General features: G+C 41.7%; 1 pseudogene across 1 annotated transcript; it reads left to right on the plus strand.

Moving 5' to 3' along the window:
* Positions 1–8592: 8592 nt before the first annotated feature.
* On the plus strand, positions 8593–9660 carry LOC308652445 (dihydrolipoyl dehydrogenase, mitochondrial-like; annotated as a pseudogene). The gene is made up of 2 exons: positions 8593–8598; positions 8744–9660. The product of its transcript is annotated as a dihydrolipoyl dehydrogenase, mitochondrial-like (transcript).
* Positions 9661–14422: the final 4762 nt, after the last annotated feature.

Consider the following 14422-nt stretch of genomic DNA (forward strand, 5'->3'; position numbering starts at 1 on the left):
AAGTTACTGACTGATTAAAACAACTTTATCCCAGATTTTTATTGTACCAGTGCCTAAAGCTATTTCATGACCTTAGCTGATACTAATGTTAAGTAAAAATTACAGAAGACTATTGTTTTAGTCTAAACTCCTCTGGTAGGACACAACATACCAGGTTAAAATTGAAAATGAAATTACTCTCATGCTAAAGCTCAATTCAAACAAAATTAAACTTTTTTTTTTTTTGGTAGTGGGGATTGAACCCAGGGGTACTTTACCATTGAGCTACCTCCTTCAGTCCTTTTGATTTTTGATTTTGAGACAGAGTCTCACTAAATTGCTGAAGCTTGGTCCTCCAATTCGCTGATTACAGGTGTGCACCATCGTGCCTGGCTGAAATTAAACTGCTTCTCTGACTTTATGAGAGGTTAGGATTAGAGAGATAACCATCAGAGTTCCGAAACAGGCCAATGTCAACGGGCTTGATAACAAAGCTCCCTGGCTTAGTCTTTACACACATACAAAAAGGTCACCTAAAGTAACCTATGTTAGCCCATCAGTTACTTTTCTATTTTCTGTCTCCTTGTCCCCACCTTATAAGAAAATTAATTTTGAAAAGACCAATCTGCCTTTTTGTTTCTGGTTTCTTTTTCCCTTTTTTATTTATAAAACCAAACTCTTTTGTTCTATTTATTGCAGCACTTATTCTATTCTGTGGAATGAAGTGTTGCCCAATTCTGGAATCCAAAATAAAGCCTAGCATACGTGAGGTCCTGGGTTCAAGAAAGCAGGCCAGTTGAAGTCTTTAAAATTAATTGTACCTCTTTCTCTCTTCCTTTTTCTTTTACTTTCTTCCTCTTCCTCCCTCCCTCCCTTCTTCTACCCCTCCCTCCCTCCCTCCTTCTACCCCTCCCTCCTTCTACCCCTCCCTCCTTCTACCCCTCCCTCCCTCCTTCTACCCCTCCCTCCCTCACTTCACTTTTGCTTTGCTGGTTTGTTTTTTTAGGGGGGTACTCCCCCCCCCATTCTTCTTCCTGTTGCCAAAACTCAGTCCTTATCCCCAATGTCAATCCAATAATGAGGACACAGTTTGCAGAAGAAGGAAAAAGAAGGTTTATTGTTTCCTAACAAAGGAGAAACACAGGGGACTCCTGTCCCAAAGGCTGTGATTCTGCCCATCAGCAGGATCAGGGGCCTTTTATAGAGGGTGTACCTCAGTTGCTGATGCTGGCATTGAATTTGTGATCCTCCTGCCTCAGCCTGGAACTACAGGACATTCAGCTCTCTTTCCTTCTTCAAACAATGGTGGCATGAGATGATATGTGAACGGGTTAGAGAATTGGAATGGTTTTCTCCTGGACAGCTGTCAGAACTGCAGTAGGACACATCCATCTGTCCCACAGTGGAGGCTCTCTAAAGGATCTTTAAGGAAAAGACAGAATAAAAGGAGTGAGTCCTAGAGCCTCCTCCCATCACATCAAACCTCTCTTTCTTCCACTTTTCAAGGAAATGAAAACCCAAAGTTTAAATAAGTAATAACAAACAATAAAAACATAAATTTGAAAAGAAAATAAGGTTAATTGTAATTTTGTCCTTTCTCATAGTAGTCATGTGAGAAAAATTGAAAATTGCTATTTTCCACACACACACACACACAAAAAAAAAAAAAAGACTAGATGCAAACTTTTTTTTTTTTTAACTCTACTGCTGAGCTACATTCCTAAGCCCTTTTTTCATTATTTTGAGATAGGTTCTCACCAAGTTGCCCCAACTGGCCTCTAACTTGTTATCTTCCTGCCTCAGCCTCCACAGTAGACTACACACAGTGTAATCCTCCTGGGATTACAGGTGTGCGCCATCACACCCAGCTAACTGCAAACTTTTAATCTTAACAATCTTGTGGAGGTTCCCCTTTAAATGGGTATTGTATATTTTTTATTTGGAGCATAGACTCCCTTGTAAGCATTTTTGCAACTAAACTACTTTGATATGTGGTTTGCTTGGGCAGCCTCCCAGCCCTAGCTAGGGAACATTCAGTCATACCTGAATCACAAAGCCTAAGAAGTACACTTCCTGAGCTGTTTGAGGTCAGGTCATCTTCCTTGGCTCCTGGGGCAGATCTCCCAAGGCAACAGACCCCCACACACACACACACCTCCTTTTCTATGCTATTCTCTGACTCTGGCTTTGGTTCTCAGCCAAGCCTGGTGCTAATTGTGTGTGCAGCTGTGTTCTTTCTCAAAGAGTGCCAGCATCATGGGCAAGGTGGTCTTTGAGATCTGACTGTATGGTTGCCCTCTGGTGGCAGAAAACAGTCTGACCAGGGAACCTGGTTGTCTTCTATAATATATACTTACCAAGAAACTAATTTTCTAAGTGTTTTTGTCTCTAAATCATCTTTTCCCATCTTCTTAGGTATTTCATACTTTAATAAACTTGGACTCTGAAAACTTGGAATTGCCCAAGATCTCTCTTACATACTCAGCTTTGAGTCCTCCATTCTACATTCCCCAAATCCTGCTTCATGGTTTAGAAGGCAGGGAATGGAACAGAATATTGCCCACCTGTTTTCCTCCAGACATCTGCCCCTCTGGCCAGTCCAAACCCTTGGAAAGGTCTGCTCCCTAGACAGATACTCATCATGACCTCTCAACAGATAGGAACTTGGTCACTGGGATAGTTGTGTGTCATTTGCTATTCTGGGGTCTCCACCCTGGAAGTTCTATCTGGAAGTCTCTCCTCACCCCCATACCATTATAAATGAAGCACTCCACTAAGCAATGCCCAGGAATTGTCCATGTCCATTATTTATAACGAAGAGGAAATTAACAATCTGCAGGGGATCTTGGCAAAGGTATGCAAGCCAGGAAGTGGCAGAGTTGAAATTTAAACCCAGGGCTGAATGCCCAGCTGACAGTTTGGCTGCCAAATGACCAACAAAGAGCTGACTCTAGGCTGTCCTTGGCCTAACTTCTCCACTTTAAACATCCCAGGGTTAAGCGACACTTTCCCAAAGAAGAAACAACTGGAAGCAATACCTCCCTCTAGTGGTGAGGGGAAAAGGTTTTAATGAAGAAATTAACTCCAGGATGCTGGGCTAGAGGGTCAACAGTCAGACAAGGCTCAGAGATCAGCACTCTCCAACTCGTTTTTATTACAAATAGTACAACCAAAGTGCAAAGTACGTAAGGATCCAGGCCAATACCTAGTCAGGAATAGTTGGGTTAGAAAATAAGTCAGGTGTCTTAATTTGGGTCAAGCACTGTGTTTGGTGTTTGTGATACACTGAAAAGATAGACACAGTCCCTGACTATTATGGGTTGAATTCTATCCTCCTCAAAATTCTTATGTTGAAGTTTTAACCCACAGTACCTCAGAATGTAATGATATTTGGATAAAAGTTTTTTTTAAAGAGGTGGTTAAATGTAAATGAAGTATGAAAATTGGTTTTAGTCCAATATGACTGTTGTCCTTATAAGAAGAAGATGAACAGGGCTGCAGATGAATAGGTGGAACAACTTCTAATATTTTGTGACACAGTTGAGTAACAATGATTGACAATAATTAATTATATATTTCAAAGTAGCTAGGAGAGAAGATTTTCAATACTCCCAATACAAAAACTGATAAACATTTGAGATAATATACCAGTTATCTTGCTCTAACATTGTACATATGTAGTGAAATGCCACACTGTAACCTGTAAATATTTACAATTATTACATGCCAATTAAATTTTTTAAAAATTTTTTTAAAAGAAGAAGAAGAGATGCCAGGAAGGCACACACCCGTAGGAAATGTCACAGCAAGAAGACAGCCATCTGCAAGCCAAAGAGGGAAACCTCAGAAGAAAGAAGAAACACTTTGATCTTGGACTTCCAGCCTGAAGAACTGTGAGAAATTAATTTTCTGTTGTTGAAGGCAGCCCTAACACTCTAATATACTGAGAGTTCCTACGGTATCCTCTCCAAAAAAGAAAAGAAAAGAAAAAACAGGCATTGAATGAATGATTATATTAGAGAGAATCAAGTGCCATGAAGTGATGGTACCTGGTGATATGGCATGGGGAGCCTGACTCAATTTGGAACATCAGAGGAGACTGCCAGGAAATATGAGTGATAGAGGCAAAGAAGTGGGTGGGGGACGGTGTTCCAAGTGGAGCACAAGGCAAGGGCAAAATCCCAAGGAGTGGGAGAAAGCTGTGTCCAAGGATGAGAAACAGTGGGGCTAGAGCATTGAGGAGCAGTTAGTAGGTTGAGTTTGGCAGAGCCTACACTGGGTAAGGCTTTCTATGCTAAGCTTGTTGGTAAGCTTTTCATCACTGTGACCAAAATACCCAACAAGAACAATTTAGAGCTGAGCATGATGGCTCACGTCTGTGATCCCAGTGGCTCACGAGGCTGAGGCAGGAGGATCACAAGTTCAAACCTAGCTTCAGCAACAGCAAGGTGCTAAGCAACTCAGTGAGATTCTGTCTCTAAATAAAATACAAAAGAGGGCTGGGGATGTGGCTCAGGGGTTGAGTGCCCGAGTTCAATACCTGGTCCCCATCCCACCCACTCCCCCAAAAAACAAAAAACAACTTAGAGGAGAAGAAGTTTATTTGGCTCACAGTTTCAGAGGTTCAGTCCATAGTCAGCAGATTCCATTGCTCTAGGCCTTAGATGAGGCAAAACACCCTGGCGGAAGGGTGTGGCAGAGACAAACTGCTCATCTCATGACAACCAGGAAGCAAAGAGAAAGAGAGAGGGAAATTGAGGTACCAGGGACAACATATGAACCTGAAAGTCACACTCTCAATGACCTACTTCCACACTACATGCCTACAGTGATTACCATGTAATTTATTCGTGTTATTAATCCATCAAATGAATTAATCCACTGATTAGGTTACAGTCATCATAATCTAATCATTTCACCTCTGAACATTTCTGTGTTATCTGAGCTTTTTGGGAGGACACTGCATATCAAAACCATAACAACAAGATGAGGAGTTTGGTCTGTACCCTGAAAATCATGGGGTGGGGAGGCTATCTGAAAGTGGACATTGCGTAGACAACTTTGCAGTTGATCTTTGGTGGGATGGGAGAAGAGAAAGGTAGTTAGATGAGCCCTGGAGTAGAATAGGGATTTTATTAGGGTAGCCTGGGGTTCATCTGGACAGGAGAAAAAAGAATAGTTAAACGCAGTTGGAAAGAAGTAAGTAGAGGGAGGTGTAGAACATACAGATGAGCAAGGAGTTAGGTAACCTGAGAAGCAGGAAGGGACACCAGGTATTGTGCCAATCACCTAAAGCCTAAGGGCTTTTCAGGGGCCCACAAACATAATTTATTGCTAAAAATAAAATTATTGACTCCAATTATTTTTTAAAAAGTGCAAAAATAAAATCAATGTTTAACTAAATATCTGCACCACATACTAAAATGTCAACTTCACTTATGACCGCATTTAATTTTTATAAAAATAGCCTTGCATTTGAAAACAGCTTGGGAGTTAGAATTTTTCTCACTTTGAAATAAATCCCAAGCAAGCACCTTGGAGCTCCTAAAAAAAAAACCATAGTTAATCACTAATTAGACAGCTTGTCTAATTAGTGATTAACTATTAACTATTATTAACTTAGAATCAAATAATTTTAAAAACAAAACTTCAAAAAAATTTCACTTAAATTTTTCACAGCAAAAATACATATTTAACATGGAAAGTAAGTATGTTTAACTATTTGGGGGATGGTATGTGATTATGTTAGCCAGCTTTCCATTGTCGTGACAAAATATCTGAGAAAATCAACTTATAAGGAGAAAACATTTATCTTGGTTCATGGTTTCAGAGGTTTCAGTCCATGATTGCTTGGCTCTGTTGCTTTGGGGACTTTGGTGAAACAAAACGTCATTAGAGGGAGCACATGTAAAACAAAGCTGCTCACCTCCTGTTGTCCAGGAAGCAGAAAAGTAGACAGGAAGGGTCACAGTCTTAATGTTCCCTTCAAGGGCACACTCCTGTTGACCTATCTTCCTTGGCTAGGCCCCACCTGCTAAAGATTCCACTCTTTACCAAAAGTATCACAGGCTGGCAACCAAGCCTTTAACACATGGGATTTGGGGGCACACTCCTGATCCAAAGGATAACAACCCAAGGTGTGTCCATAGCATGTGAGGGGATGATCCTAGAGAGGAAGAAGGTTTCAGGGAATTTGGTTGGCAAGAGCTTCTCTGATGTTCTCTTGTTTGTTGTTTCTTTGTTTGTTTTCTTTTGGTTTGGTTTGGTTTTATCTGTGAAGTAGGAGATGATGTTGTCTCTTCTGTGAACAGAAAGAGGGAGATGGGGCTGGGCAAAGAGGGAGCAACATGAAGATGATTTGAAACTGCCATTTCAGAGACAGAAAAGTGACTGGGAGGGCCGGGGCTGGGGCTCGGTGGCAGAGCATGCGTGAGGCACTGGGTTCGATCCCTGGCACCACATAGAAATAACAAATATAAAATAAAGGTATTGTGTCCATCTACAACTAAAAAAAATATTTAAGAAAAAAATCTAAAGGAAGCCAGGCACGGTGGCACACACTTGTAACCCCGGTGGCTCGGAAAGATAAGGCAGGAGGATTGTGAATTTGAAGCCAGCCTCAGCAAAAGTGAGGAGCTAATCAACTTCGTGAAACCCTGTCTCTAAATAAAATACAAAATAGGGCTAGGGATGTGGCTCAGTGGCCAAGTGCCCCTGAGTTCAATCCCCAGTACTTATCCCCCCCAAAAATCTAAAAGAAGCCAGGTGCAGTGGTGCATACTTGTAATCCCAGTGGTATGTCTCACCATCCCCCGAAAAATCATATCAGATGTTGCATCAAGATGAAGTATTTACAAATATTCTTTTCTATCTTTTTTTTAATACCAGGTATTGAACCCAGTTGTGCTTAACCACTGAACCACACCCTTAACCCTTTGTATTTTGAGACAGGGTCTCACTAAGTGGCTTAAGGCCTCACTAAATTACTGAGGCTGGCTTTGAACTTGTGATCTTCCTGACTCAGCTTCTCAAGCTTCTGGGGATTACAAGTGAGCATCGCCATGCCCAGCATCTTTTTTCTTTTTCATGATGGTGCTGGGAATTAGACTCAGGACTCACACATGCTAGGCAAGTGCCTTACCACTAAGCTACATCCCCAGCCTTCATTAAAGTATTTGTAGGTATGTGTGTGTGGTGATGGGGATTGAACCCACAGCCTGTGCATGCTAAGACAAGCTCCACAATTGAGCTACACCCCCAGCCCCATTAAGCTATTCTTAAATTTATTTTGTGAGTTTGAAATTGTTTTAAAGAAAACAACTGGGTAAAATCCAATTATAAAGTGACTTAGTTGAGACTCATTTACTTTAAAGGAAACCCAACTCCACCAGCTTTACTGATGGAATCCCTCCTGAAAACCTGAAACCAGAGGCTCAAATTTTCTCTTTCTCATCTTTTCACATTATCTTCACTCTCTCAGTGTCTGTAGGCAGTACAACTACTGATAGCTCTCAAGCTTTACTTGCATCATTTACTAGCACATTGCCTCTGCTTTTCAATATCGGTTTGAAAGACCCCAAAGAAGGCTTGGTCTGGCCTAGTCTCCTCACACTCAATCAGCTCTGGCCAGGTGGACATGATAATGTTGGGAATCAGACAAGTCAAGAAGTGCCAAGGGCACTCAGAGACTGGGAGAACTCAATCTTTACTTTACACCATCAGGCCCAGATTCTGAGCCCCCCCTCCAGTTTCTCACAACATTTATAGGCTGTCTGGTGCCGTGAATTCTCTAGCCTACGCGATGGAAGGCCATGTGCAGGGTGTCTACTGGGAAGCATGTTTACAGAAGTGAGTGGAAGGGGAAGAACTGGCTCTCTCAACCAGACCTTCCATAAATCTCAAGCATTGGGCCCAAAGCCTCAATAGGGGCATTTACACTTCAAAGAGGAGTAGTTAGATTCCTAGAGGTAGTTAATTAGGTTCGCTGAAGCAGGGCTGACTAATAGGGGAGGAAAACTCTGTTTCCCAGGCACTAGTTTTCTGAGACAGTGTTTTTACAGTTTATTTTACATCCAGGCCTGGTTTTGTCATCCATCACAATAACATAAGAAAATGTCAACCTTCTTGATCAATGGGTACTCAGTTATAGTTATGGGGTGAGAAATTATGGTGTGCTATTGCACAGTAGGATGAAGATAGGTAACAATAATGGAATAAACATTTCAAAATGTTAGAAAAAAGGAGTTTGAGTATTTTCATCATAAAGAAATGATACAATGGCCGGGTACATGCCTGTAATACCAGAAGCTCTGGAGGCTAACACAGGAAAATTGCAAATTTAAAGCCATCCTCAGCAATGCTGAGGCACTAAGCAACTCAGTAAGACCCTGTCTCTAAATAAAATACAAAATAGGGCTGGGGATGTGGCTCAGTGGTTGAATGCCCCAGAATTCAATCCCCAGTACCCCCCCCAAAAAGAAAGAAATGATAAATGCTTGAGGAGACAGACATGTTTAGGCTGATTTAAACATTACACAGTATATCACTAGTACCTCATAAATACATAACATTTTTACATTTTTATGTATCAATTAAAAATAAATTTAGGTGGGTATGGAGGTACACGCCTATAGTCCCAGCAGTTTGGGAGGCTGAGACAGGAGAATTGCAAGTTCAAAGCCAGGCTCAGCAATGGTGAGGCATTAAGCAACTCAGTACAAATAAGCTGGGATGTGGCTCAGTGGCCAAGTGCCCCTGAGTTCAGTCCCCAATACTACCACCCCCCAAAAAAGTGACAGAAATGATGGTTGTTATCGGTGCAGGGATAATTGGTTTAGAATTGGATTCCATTTGGCAACGACTAAGTTGAATTTTTGGGTCATGTTGGTAGAAAGTCAGAATTGATATGAAGGTATCTAAAAACATTCAAAGAATCCTTCAAAACCAAGGGTTTAAGTTTAAGTTGAATATAAAGGTTACTGGTGTTACCAAAAAAGTCATATGGAAAAATTATGTTTCTATTGAAGCTGCTTCTGGTGGTAAAGCTGAAGTTATCACTTTTGTGTATTCTTGGTTTGCATTGGTCGACAACTCTTTACTCTGAATTTGGGACTAGAAGAGATTGGATTGAAACAGATCCCAGAGGAAAAATTCCAGTCCATAACAGATTCCAAACAAAAATTCCCAATGTCTATGCTATTGGTGATATGGTTGCTGGTCCCATGCTGGCTCACAAAGCAGAGGATGAAGGCATTATGAGTGTTAAAGGAATGGCTGGGGTGCTGTGTACACTGACTACAATTGTGTGCCATTGCTGATTTACAGACACCCCAAAGTTGCATGGGGCAAATCAGAAGAGCATTTGGAGAAAGAGGGTATCGAGTACAAAGTCGGAAAATTTCCCTTTGCTGCTAACAGCAGAGCTAAGACAAATGTTGACACAGATGGCATGATGAAGATTCTTAAGCAGAAATCAATGAACCAAATACTGGGAGCACATATTCTAGGACCAGGTGCTGGAGAAATGGTAAATCAAGCTGTTTTGGCTTTGGAATATGAAGCCTCCTGTGAAGATACAGCTAGAGTCTGCCATGTGCATCCAACCATATTAGAAGCTCTTAGAGAAGCAAATCTGGCTGCATCATTTGGCAAATCAATCAACTTTTAAATTAGAAGATATATTTTCTGAAATCTCCTGGAAGTTTGTATTTTTGTTTGTTTGGTTGGTACTGGGGATTGAACTCAGGGCCACTCGACCACTGAGCCACAACACCGGCCCTATTTTGTATTTTATTTAGAGATAGGGTCTCATTGAGTTTCTCAGTGCCTCAGCATTGCTGAGGCTGGCTTTGAACTTGAAATCCTCCTGCCTCAGCCTCCTGAACCACTGGGATTACAGGTGTGCACCACCACGCCCAGCATTCCTGGAAGCTTTTATAGAAGTCACAGGATATGCTCACAGTTTCATCAATTTCTATAACTGAATTATGAAACTTTTGGAAGGTATTTAATAGACTTGGACAGAATGGAATAATCTATATTTTCAAATATCTTGTTTCAGTGCATTAACATGCAGGACAAAAAGCTACTAATAGTAGCATCCTGCAAAGTTTTCATCAACCCATATTTTCATGCTACTTATAAAAAAAGGCTCAACCTCGTTGAATTAATGTTAGGTGGCTTTTATCTGATTTAGTAAAGTTGAATTTACTGGAGCTGGAGTATGATATATCAACAGTTGTGTATGGGGAGGCAGCCAGCGCCTCGTTAGGGGGTTTCTTCTTCCTGCCAAGGAGAGTGTAAGCCACCCGAGAAATTAAAGTCTAGAATAATGAGTGAAGAACAAAAGACAAAGTCAAAATTAGGTTTAAAAAATTGGAGCACCTGATAGATCCAGTCCATGCAGGAGCTGAAACTAGACAATTAGAAAATGGCTCCCGTGGTTTATTTGAGGGGATACATCAAAGGCAGGGGTAAGGTTTTGGGGGTGGAGTCTTGCTCCTAGATGTTTTGCAGTCAGCAGGTTGATGGCATCTTGGCAGGTCACACCCATGTCTGAGAGGCTGTGCAACTATAGCAGGTTACCCCATCTCCAGTGCTGTGTGGGACATGGCAGAGCAGAATAGAAATTCATAATGCTAGTGTGGTCCACATACAGCCCAAGGATGGCTCTCAACAGTTGCGTTTGTTTGAAAGAAAGTGATCAAGTTATTCTAAATTTGGTTTTCATATTGGAAACAAATCAGTTATTAGAACAAGATTCAAATATGTATGAACTGACTTACATGAATAAAGAGACCATTTCTTTCATTTAAAACTCCTAAATTCTTGAAATTTAGAGATATAATTTATGTATTTAAGAAGTTTTTTATCTTTTATTGATTTTATTTTTTAAAATACATAACAGCAGTGGAATGCATTACAATTCTTATTACACATATAGAGCACAATTTTTCATATCTCTGCATATAAAGTATGTTCACGCCAATTTATGCCTTTATACATGTACTTTGTTTTTTTGCATTACAATTCTTAATACACACATATATATACCACAATTTTTCATATCTCTGTATATAAAGTATGTTGACACCCAATTCAAGTCTTCATACATGTACTTTGTATAATGATGTCCATCACATTCCACCATTCTTGCTAATCCCATGCCCCCTCCCTTTTCTTCCCACCCCTCTTCCCTATCTAGAATTCATCTAATCCTCCCATGCTCCCCCTCCCTACCCCATTATGAGTCAGCCCCCTTATATCAGAGAAAACATTTGGCATTTGTTTTTTTGGGATTGGCTAACTTCACTTAGCATTATCTTCTCCAATGCCATCCATTTGCCTTCAAATGCAAGGATTTTATTTAAGAAGTTTTTAAAGTTTCCATTGAGGTCTACAAATAGTTACACAGCTACTCACCAGTTTCATCTACTTGAAACTTAAATATTAAATGGAGACTCAAATGTATTATAGCAAGAAATGAAGATATGAAAATAAATGTCTTAATATTAAAAAATAAATATTTTGATAAATAACAAGTGGAGAATGGAAAATTTCAATTAATAAATACAGAAGTATTGTGAGAAGGCAGGTGTGGTGGTACACACATGTAATCCCCACTACTTGAAAGGCTGAGGCAAGTGGATCACAAGTTTGAGGCCAGCCTCTGCAAATTACTAAGAATAAAATCTAAAACAAAAAAGCTAAGGATACAACTCAGTCGCAAAACATCCCTGGGTTCAATCCCACTGCAAAAAAACAAAAGTAATTTGAAAAATAGAATATTTAAGTAAACACCACAGTAATAATTGCTCCAAGCAAGATCCAGCAATGTATGCTAAAATAGTGGTGAATGTTTAATAAAAAGCAAGATATTTGCATTGCTTCAAAGTATCTTTACCAAAGTAACTACTAAGTGTTAGGTGCAGGGCAGGCTGAATGAATGGTAACTGCAGGACACTGGACACTCAACCCCCCATCTATCTGGTTCTTTATCACCTGTTTGCCTCAAATCCAAAGGCCCAAACCGTGCCCTTTAAAGACTGAATGCTTCACCCCCCTGCTCAAGGCTAAACACTCAACCCCCCTTATGCCAACAAGGCAGCTTGCAAACCCAGAGACCCTATTAGATTTAGGCAGCACAGCAGAATGGCTATAAAATCCTTCTCCTGCTGGGCTCTCTCTCTTTTCTCCTCTTTCTCACTGCTGCAATAAAGATCTCTTGGTCGTTCTGAGTGTTATGGTCACTTTCTTTTCATCTGGTGCCGAAACCTGGGAAGAGGGTTAAAACCCACTTTTGGGTCCCTCTTCCTTCAGAAGTGCCACTTACTGGATGGACCTGAACCCATTTTCTTGACTGCCTGAACTACATCCACCACCGGCCTTCTATTGGTGAGTTTCCCCTTCCTGGAGTCCTAAACCCAATGGTGGTGTCAGGAGGACTTGACCGTTGATCATCCGGCAAACCACTTCGCCCACCTATGGGGAGGAAAACACCCCACCACAGCCTTCAAGACCAAGGTGGTCCTCAGGGACTCCCTCTGTGGGCAGATTCAACTCTTGGGTCTAAAATTATTTCCCTTCCCCTACCCGGCATAGACTTTATAGGTCACCCTCAAAGGACTGTGTAACCTAAAGGAACACGTAACAGAGAACTGAAGATCATACCCCACCCAGACGTTCATGGTTGTGGTGGCCCTCATAAAGTCCTCTCACCTTTAAGACTCGGCCTCTAGAGATAGGCTTACCCTCCCCTCCTCCTCTCCTCTCTCAGGCCCTGGGAGTCTCTGGCCCCTCCAGAAGGGGTCCTGAAAAGCCTTAGCCAAGGTCTCCCACAGCTCCGCCCTGTCCAGGACAAGAGCCTCGACTGTCAGGGTACGGTGACGACCAATCTCTGCAGCTAGAACCTGCCACTAGGCACTGCCTGATTTGGAGCTCTAGCGGGGATGCCCCTTTCGCCAATAAATTAGTTCCTTCCCCCTCCCTTATACTATGTTTGTGGCTCCTTTCCACCCCCATCTCATAATACGTTTGCAACATGGGTAATGCATACTTTCTGCTGGTCAACTCTCCCTTACAATGCCTTTTAGACAACCTCAAAACCCTCTCCTCAACACCAGTTATTAAACCCCCCAAAATTGATCAAATATAGCACCCAGGCTTGGCCCACTTATCCCCTAGACAACTAAAATAAATGGCCCCCATCTGGGTCTTTAGATCCCTCTATTCTAAGGGATCTTTACAATTACTGTGAGCATTCAAAAAATGGGTAGAGATCCCTTATGTCCAAGCTTTCTTCTTACTCTAATCCAATCCTGCTCTCTGCACCTCTTACAAACCTCTACAAATTCTTTTAGCTTGCAAATCAACCCCCCCAACCACCAATCCCCAACCTTCTCCTCCTCTGGACTCATCCACTGCTTTTGACCCTGCTGATGAACCTCCACCCTATTGGCCGGCTCCAATAGGTCCTCACCCTCAGCCTTCTGCCCCAGTCCCTCCACCGTCACTCCCACCTCAACAACCTGCTTTCTCCTCTTCAATTACTAGATCAAAAGCCCAAACCACCTCCCTTCCTCAGACCATTGCCCCCTTGCGTGAGGTAGCAGGTACTGAAGGTAATGTCCAAGTGCATATTCCCTTCTCTATAGCTGACCTTTCCCAAATTGAAAAACAACTAGGCTCATATACTACCAACCCAGTCCTATATACTAAAAAATTCCAATATTTAACATAGGCCTACAGCCTCACCTTCCATGATGTCTATATGATCCTTTCCAATACTTTACTTCCTGAGGAGAGGAGATGGGTTTGGGAACAGGCTCACACTCATGCAGATGGGATCCATCAGACCAATCTAGCACATCCCATTGGGCCCCAAGCAGTCCCAGACCAAGATTCCCCTCTGGGATTATAACACCAACAATGGCATTACAGAGATCATTTCACCACTTGTATTCTGGCAGGCCTAAAAAGGGCAGCCAAGAAAGCAGTCAATTTTGAGAAACTTCAGGAAATTATCCAAGATAAACATAAAAACCCATCAGCCTTTCTGGACCACCTAACTAAGGCTCTCCTGCAATACACTAATTTGGACCCAGAAACCTCTGATGGCCAACAGTTATTGATGGCTTATTTCTTTGCCCAAAGTTTTCCTGATATTTGGATCAAACTTAAAAAATTAAAACGGGGCCCCCTCACTCCCCAGACCGAGATTCTTGCTACTGCTTTTAAGGTCTATCATAACTGAGATGAAAAGGCTAAACACCTAAAGTGCCAAATGCTGGCTCAGGCCTTCCGTGGGCCTTCCCAAAACTCATCTCCTACGCTGAGAGACCATCCCCCAGGTCAGAGCCCCCTGTAGCCTGCTTTAAGTGTGGACAAGAAGGACATTGGAGCAGAACCTGCCCCAAAGGCCACCTACCAGACCATGCCCAAAATA

Source organism: Spermophilus citellus, assembly GCF_964194105.1.
Source record: "Spermophilus citellus genome assembly, chromosome: 1".
NCBI lineage: Eukaryota > Metazoa > Chordata > Mammalia > Rodentia > Sciuridae > Spermophilus > Spermophilus citellus.